This window comes from Neovison vison, chromosome 4 (assembly GCF_020171115.1).
Source record: "Neovison vison isolate M4711 chromosome 4, ASM_NN_V1, whole genome shotgun sequence".
Classification (NCBI taxonomy): Eukaryota; Metazoa; Chordata; class Mammalia; order Carnivora; family Mustelidae; genus Neogale; species Neogale vison.
In genome coordinates this window covers 31,238,747-31,246,166 of record NC_058094.1, presented here as the reverse complement: position 1 = coordinate 31,246,166, position 7,420 = coordinate 31,238,747, and the positions used below count along the sequence as shown (strand labels likewise).

General features: G+C 34.1%; 1 non-coding gene across 1 annotated transcript; it reads right to left on the bottom strand.

Annotated features, from left to right (window-relative positions):
- Nucleotides 1-744: 744 nt before the first annotated feature.
- Nucleotides 745-847, bottom strand: LOC122905735. The gene has a single exon (XR_006384424.1). It is a non-coding gene; the product is annotated as a U6 spliceosomal RNA (small nuclear RNA).
- Between the last annotated feature and the right edge of the window lie 6,573 nt (nucleotides 848-7,420).

The following is a 7,420-nucleotide window of genomic DNA, read 5'->3' as shown; positions in this document are numbered from 1 at the left end:
AATTATTTGTAGTTTATACAATTACGGGGGAAAAAGAGAGGTAGAGTAGGGGAAGAGAGAAAGAGATCCTGTTATTAAACAGGATTCTACTTTATATAGATACGTTCAAAACAGGATAGTTCTAATAGATGAATTCCATCAAAGAAAAAGTTACATCACTTTGTAAAGAACTGAGTTTGTTACTTTGACATCTGAACAAGATTAAGTAAAACTATCCAATAAGATTCACCTGCAGTTTTCATTGCCACATCAGACAATTCTGCTACAACCATAGTTTCGAGTCCTACTCTATACCCTCCAAGGGCTTTCTGGAGAAGTCCAATTAAGAAATTTGTAGGCAATTTCTTCAGTTAGCAAAGTTCTCCCTCAGCACTTAGGAGATAATATTCTTCCTCAAGTAGTTTTTTTCTTGATGAAATGTTGAGATATTTTGTCACATAGATGGTACGTTTCCCCACTCAGAATGGCACTATTTCTCCTTGCCCTAGCAATTAAATCATCTTGGGCTTATTAATAACATCATGGTAGTGATGTTATTGCAGAAATGTAGAATGAAAGAAATGAATGCTTAGCTTTTGCATTTTGAAATAGATTTCTGAAGTTCAAGACAAGGTTGATAATATTAAGCTTAGAATTTTGAACTACTAGAGCTGGGTTTTAATATTTTTCAGAAGCAGAAAAGTTCAAAGCATAAAGTCATGCCAAAAAAAATGGTTACTTTTTTTCAATCTTTTTTTTTTTTCTTTAAATACGGAATGCTTCATGAATTTATGTGTCACCTTGCACAGGGTCCATGCTAATCTCTGTATCATTCTAATTTTAGTACATGTGCTGCCAAAGCAAGCACTCATTTTTCTTAGTCTTGACAAAAACCCTTCAAGTTGGGCTTAGGGAGAAAATAGAAAAAAAAAAAGTACATCAGAGTGAATGCTGGGTTTAAGTGTCTAAGATATAAGTGAGTCATGCTAATCCCCACAAACTTGGGTAAAAACCCAGAGACCTGGGGCACCTGGGTGACTCAGTGGGTTAAACCTATGCCTTTGATTCAGGTCATGATCTCAGCATCCTGTGATCCTGCCCCACATCAGTATCTCTGCTCGGCAGGGAGCCTGCTTCCCCCTCTCTCTCTGCCTGCCTCTCTGCCTACTTGTGATCTCTCTCTCTCTCTCTGTCCAATAAATGAATAAAATCTTAAAAAAAAATCACTCAGAAACCTCAGCAAGACAGAAAGGAAACTCTTAGATGACTAGCTTAAATTGAAATGGCTAATTTTAGAATCGACTAAAATCAGGTAGGATAGGGGTTTGAGTTGATTTATAGAAAACTATGGAGGCATGTTATCTTTATATATCTGAATATTAGGACCTGGCAATTTAGATTAGCTAACATATACTTGATTTCTTCCCATTTCTATTATAGAATCTTGATGGGAATGATCCTATCTTAGAGTATAGAATTACTTTTTAATTTAAGATTCATTTTTTAAACCAGGCTGTAAAGCAAAATTGTTTACAATGAAAAGTAATTCAAGAAAGTCCTTAGACCAAGAATGCAATACAATATACAGTATATTTATGCAATAAATCCCACAAAGGCAGTTTTCCCTCCAGGACTGGAGAATAGCTGTTTCTTTTGGTGACACCAGATTAGGCTGTTTGTTTTGTGTTTTGAGATACTTAGGTTCCAAGAAACTCCCAAAATCAGAGGCTCAAGGGCCTGGACATTATGTGAGGACAGATTCATTCCTTCCACCTGCCACTCTGAGCACTGGATCATCCAGCAGAAAGGGCTTTTCCCACATTGTTTATTTCTCTCTTCTACAAACACGCTGGCACTCACTCTCTAAACTTACTCTTATATATTCAAAAGAATTGTATATGAACAATTTGACTCTTGTGTTCATTCTTGAATTTTTGATCTGGAAAAATGGCTCTGGGCAGATGGCCACTGTAAACATCCTACCTGGCTTGACAACTTTGGGTTAGATCCAATGTCATTTTCCTTTCCTCTTGTCTCTTTCCTCCCAATGGTCTGTTCTCCATCTCATAGGGTTAAAACAATTTGGGTTAGATCCAATGTCATTTTCCTTTCCTCTTGTCTCTTTCCTCCCAATGGTCTGTTCTCCATCTCATAGGGTTAAAACAATTTGGGCTTCTATCTTCACCCAATACACAGAGGTTTTCATAGTACACTAACATTTGAAAACTGCATCTGGCTCAAATGAATTAAACAACTGCCTATTTGAAACAGAAAACTTGAAAGAAACTTCTAACTTCCTGTAAGCAATGAATTTTTATCTTCAAAATGAAGACCCATTGTTGATGGCAAATCGGTCTTTATTTATTTATTTATTTAGGTAAATCAGTTTTTAAATAGCAAAACTAGTTATATGTTCCTAATTGTAAGCTCAGATTCCATAATTTTGTTCTTTAAAGTTAAACTTTCATTATTTTAAGCTATGAAAAACAAATTATACTGAATTTTAGTGTTACTGATTCTTATTGGTAATAACTAATAATTAGCCGGCAAGGATTGAAGGTAGATAAAGGTTTTGTGGGAACTAAATTTCAATTTAGGATGCTAAGAATAAGGTTCACTCTTGAACAACATGGGTTGAATTGTTAGGGTCCACTAATACACAGATTGCTTTTATAAATACAAGACTATAAATATATCTTCTCTTACTTATAGTTTTCTTTTAAAGATTTTATTTAGCTATTTGACGGACAGAGATCACAAGTAGGCAGAGAGGCAGGCAGAGAGAGAGGAGGAAGCAGGTTCCCCACTGAGCAGAGAGCCCGATGTGGGGCTCCATTCAGGACCCTGGGATCATGACCTGAGCCGAAGGTAGAGGCTTTAACTCACTGAGGCACCCAGGCACCCCTCCTTACAATTTTCTTAACATTTTTTACCTAGCTCACTTTATTGTAAGAATACAGTATATAATACATACAACATACAAAATATGTGCTAATAACCGTTGATGTTATTGGTAAGACTTCTGGTCACCAGTAAGCTATTAGCAGTTAAGTTTTGGGGAAGTTGAAAGTTAAATGCAGATTTCCTACTACATGGAGGGTTGGTGCCTCTAACTCCTGTGTTGTTCAAGGATCATCTATATGTACAATATTATGAAGTTAAAGCCAGGCATTAAAATTAAATTTAAAATGAGATTAACATATCAAAATGTTAAAAATTAATTTCACATACACCACAAAATCACATAATTCCAGGGTTTCTCCCTAGATCTCAGAAAGGGGTCCCAAACAAACAAAGTGCCCAGAAACATATTTTATTGGCTGCATGATAACATCGCCCTGGGCACAGTTTATTGGGAATCTCTTAAATAATAAACATTGAACTGAACACTTTATATTTGTTATTTCATCTGTTATGTTTTATAGTCATCCTATTTAAAGGTTAGGAAGTCAAAGTCCAGAGAGGGTGAGAAACTTGCCAAAGGTCACACAGCTAATAATGGATAACAAAAATTTTAATACATTCAAGTCTGATTAATTCTAAGTCCTTTATTTTTTATAATACTTGTTTAAAGTTTGATTAACACAATTTAAGATGTTACTTTATGTAATATCAGTTGCACCTAAACATAGAGACAGAAATATGTCCTTCTTTCTTCACCCATCCTTTCTATTTAATTTACATGCAAGTTAAATCTTAACCACAGCCAATATTTTGACAAACATTAGATTTGTTTCTGGATTCTGGAAACAATTATGTTTTACAGTAGATCCTGGGTAAAAGGCTACGCATAGTATTTTAAAAATCTCAGTAGCACTATTAACACTCAGGTCAGTGACTATATTCACCTTATTGCACATTGAAAACTGATTGCTCTTATCGTATTTTTTTAGATTCATCTTGTAATATTGTGCTTGGGGGAAAAGAATCTGGAAATATTGGCTTCAAACTTGGGTTTGTAATTCAGCTAAGCCCCAAGCTTGGCGTCTTGTAGACACAGAATTTTTTCTGTACTTTGATTAGTATTTGTTCAGGTTATTAATTTTTGTCATTTTCCTTTGAGTCTGGAGTTTGATCTTTATTGTGTTTTAGCCAAATGACTGCAGGAATCTTCAGGTTCCAAGCACAGAATAGGTTTTTTTTGTTGTTGTTTTTTTTGTTTGTTTGTTTTGTTTTTGGTGTACTTACAATTTTTCAGGCATGTGCGTGTGTTCAAGTCAGAGGTTAAACAACAAAAAAAGGAAAACCATCTTTACTTACATATGTATATATACATAGAACATTATAGAACGTTTATATATTGGCAAAGATTATTTATATTTAAATGTGATAGTTCTTGACAAGATGACCCCTTAGACCCTCACCAGTGGTAGATGCCATTTTGCTTCAAGAGCATGTCATGGCTTATCTGCTGCTTTAGGCCCTTTGGCTATGTGATCCTTTTGTTTTTACCCTTGGTTTCATGGTTTTTCAGACTGTGCCATGACTTCGTTCATATCATCTTGACTTAACTTTCATATGTCATAGATCAAGTATCTTAATCATGTGCTTTCTTGCTTGCTATGATCTCGCACGGCTGATCCCCTGTCACCAGTTTTTAAGTTGATTTCCTTTTGCAGCAATGGCCCTACACACACACACACACACACACACACACATACACATACACACAAGTATATTTATATATGTATTTTTTGCCCTGGAGTTTGGCCATACATTTCAACATCTGGGTTTTGATGAAGATTTTAATTTTGTTCTAGTGACTTCCAATTTACTACTTTCTCAGGAAGGCAGACACTTTGGAAAGGGGGATATGAAAAGAATTTTCTATTTTTCATTGCTAGAAATATTATCAGCATAATATATGAGTAATATAACTTTGTAACTTAAAAAGAAAAGGATGGTGATTGCTCTTCAGATAAGAGTGGGGAGAACGAACTTTGTATAAAAGAAAAAAAGGGTTTTTCCTTATTTAATGCTTAAGAATAAATTTTCCTCAGATCGGGCCATAAAAACAAGCACTGTTGAAATAGAATTAGAGTCCTATTATATTACTTTTTAGTATCTGTTTTTTATTTTGCTGTATTATTCCAGGAAATGGTGTTATTGATTGATTGGGATCCAAGAAGTGATTAAAAACATACATCCTATATAAAATTGTGAATTTGGTTAGTCTTTTTCAGAAAATTGTTTGCATCCTGCTAAGAGTGTTTAAACCTAATCACTGCTGATATTATGTGGTAAGCTTTGGCATTTAGAACATAAAATGTGAGACAACCCTAGTTCAGTTCAATCAATGACTCTTATATGTCTACTATGTGGCAGAAAATGTGCTTACTGATGAGGACAGGAAAATGCCTAATGTATGCCTTCACCAAGAGCTCACTACTGATAAAATAGAGCATTAACCAAAAAGGAAGTAGGCCATTTGTTAGAGACGACACAGTGGAATAATTTTGTCTGAGAAACTTCATCAAATACTATATTCAGGAAATATACTGATTATCTCTGTTCAACTAAGTTGTATAACAAACACTAGAATAATGCATCACTGATCTCTACAAATTTATTATCTCAAAGGAAATAGTAGGGAGAGAGTAAAACCTCAATCTAGTGTCAGACCTTTGGTCTGGTCAGGCAGTCTTGGCTCTACTTCTTACTGTAGAGTGACTTTGTTTTAATATATGTAAAGTGGTAACAATATTACATATTGACAGATTTTATTATGAGATTATCTACTACATAGTGGTTTGATAACATAAGCCTTCAAAAATATTGTTTGATCATTACTAGAAGTAATGAATGGTGTAGAAAGATGTAGAGACCAAAGACTACAAATAAAAGTCGCAAGATGATCATTATAGGGCCATTTTCTCTCCTCTAAAAATTTGTAAGAAATGAAAAAAGGAACCACATGCTCTCAAAAATATTTACAGAATATTCATGGAGCAAAGTAATTCTGTAGAGCAGTGGTTCTCAAAGTGTGGTCACTGGAACACATCAGTATCATCTGAGAAGTTGACCAAAATGCAAGTTTTAAGGTCCCACCCTAGACCTACTGAATCAGAAACTTCGGGAGTGGAGCCCCATCAATTTGAGTTGTAATGAAGTTTTCAGGTGTTTCTGATGCATGCTAATATTTGAGAACCACTGCTGCATATTGATATCAATATTATATGTCTTACTAGATAAGTCATTTATGTCCAGTCTTTTATAAATCACTTCTTTATTACTAAGTCTATACCAGTATAACCCAATTTAAATTCACATGGAAACTTTCAAAGTCACTCCTTATAACAAAATTTTCCTCTCCACTTCATTAAAAAAAAAAATGTTTTAGTGACTGAGGAAGAGGAGGGAAAAAAAAGAAATGAGAATAAAGTTGAACTTTAGTTGAAATTATGTGAAATTTAGTATAACTTGAGACATATAAAGAAATAGAATGTTCTGGGGAGTTTTATGGGGGATTAGTGAGGTCTTGAAGGTAAAAATATATTTTTTTGGTTTCTCCTTATCATAATATTTATGTTACTATTGGTTTTTCTATAAATGACATTTTCTTTTTAACAACTTTTGAAAACTATCTTCTCCAAATACTTTGTATTCATTTGGTAGAGAAGATAAATGTTCATAAACATAGTAGGACAGAGGGAGCTTGAGGATCTGAACTTTAATATAATTTTGCATTCATAGTATCTACCCATGTGCCTAGTACATGCAAGTGTTTCATAGATATTTATTACAACTGAATTAAAATCATTTCATAGTTCAAAGCCAAAAGGAACCAATGCCATAGATGAAATAAAGATAAAAAAAATCTAAGATTTCATAAAAGGGAGATTACTTCCATCTGGAAGACTAAGAAATATTTCACAATAAAGATGGAATGTAAGCTAATCCCTTGAAGAATGAGTAGAATCTAGACCCGTTTGGGTGGAAGTTAGCAGGCATCTAGACAGAAAATCTAGGTAAAGTGAATAACATTTTGCAATACACAGATTGGAAGTGCAGGATATGTACATGGAATGAAATGCTCTGTAATACAGAAAAAAAAAAAAACAAACAGAAAATAGCATGACAAAATTTTTTTTAGGCCAGACCATTAAAGAATAACAGGCTTGGCATCCAAACATTATTCTATGTGGTATAGGAGCCGTTTTAGATTTTTGAATAAGATATAAGTGCTTAGAGTTATGCTTCAAGATGATTAATTGGCCAAGTATAAATTACACTAAAGAAGGAGATGTTGAATATAGGCAGAGGAGGGGCAACCTGAGTTTGAGAGAATTAGGGAAACTCAATTAACCTCTCATTATATTTAATGACGTATGAGGATCAAAGAAGATAGATGTCATTAAATTTAAAGCCTAGATCATTAAGAGAATAGAAATCAAAGAAGAGTGTTAGAGAACAAAGGCAGAAGGGGTTTAAATTTTGGACA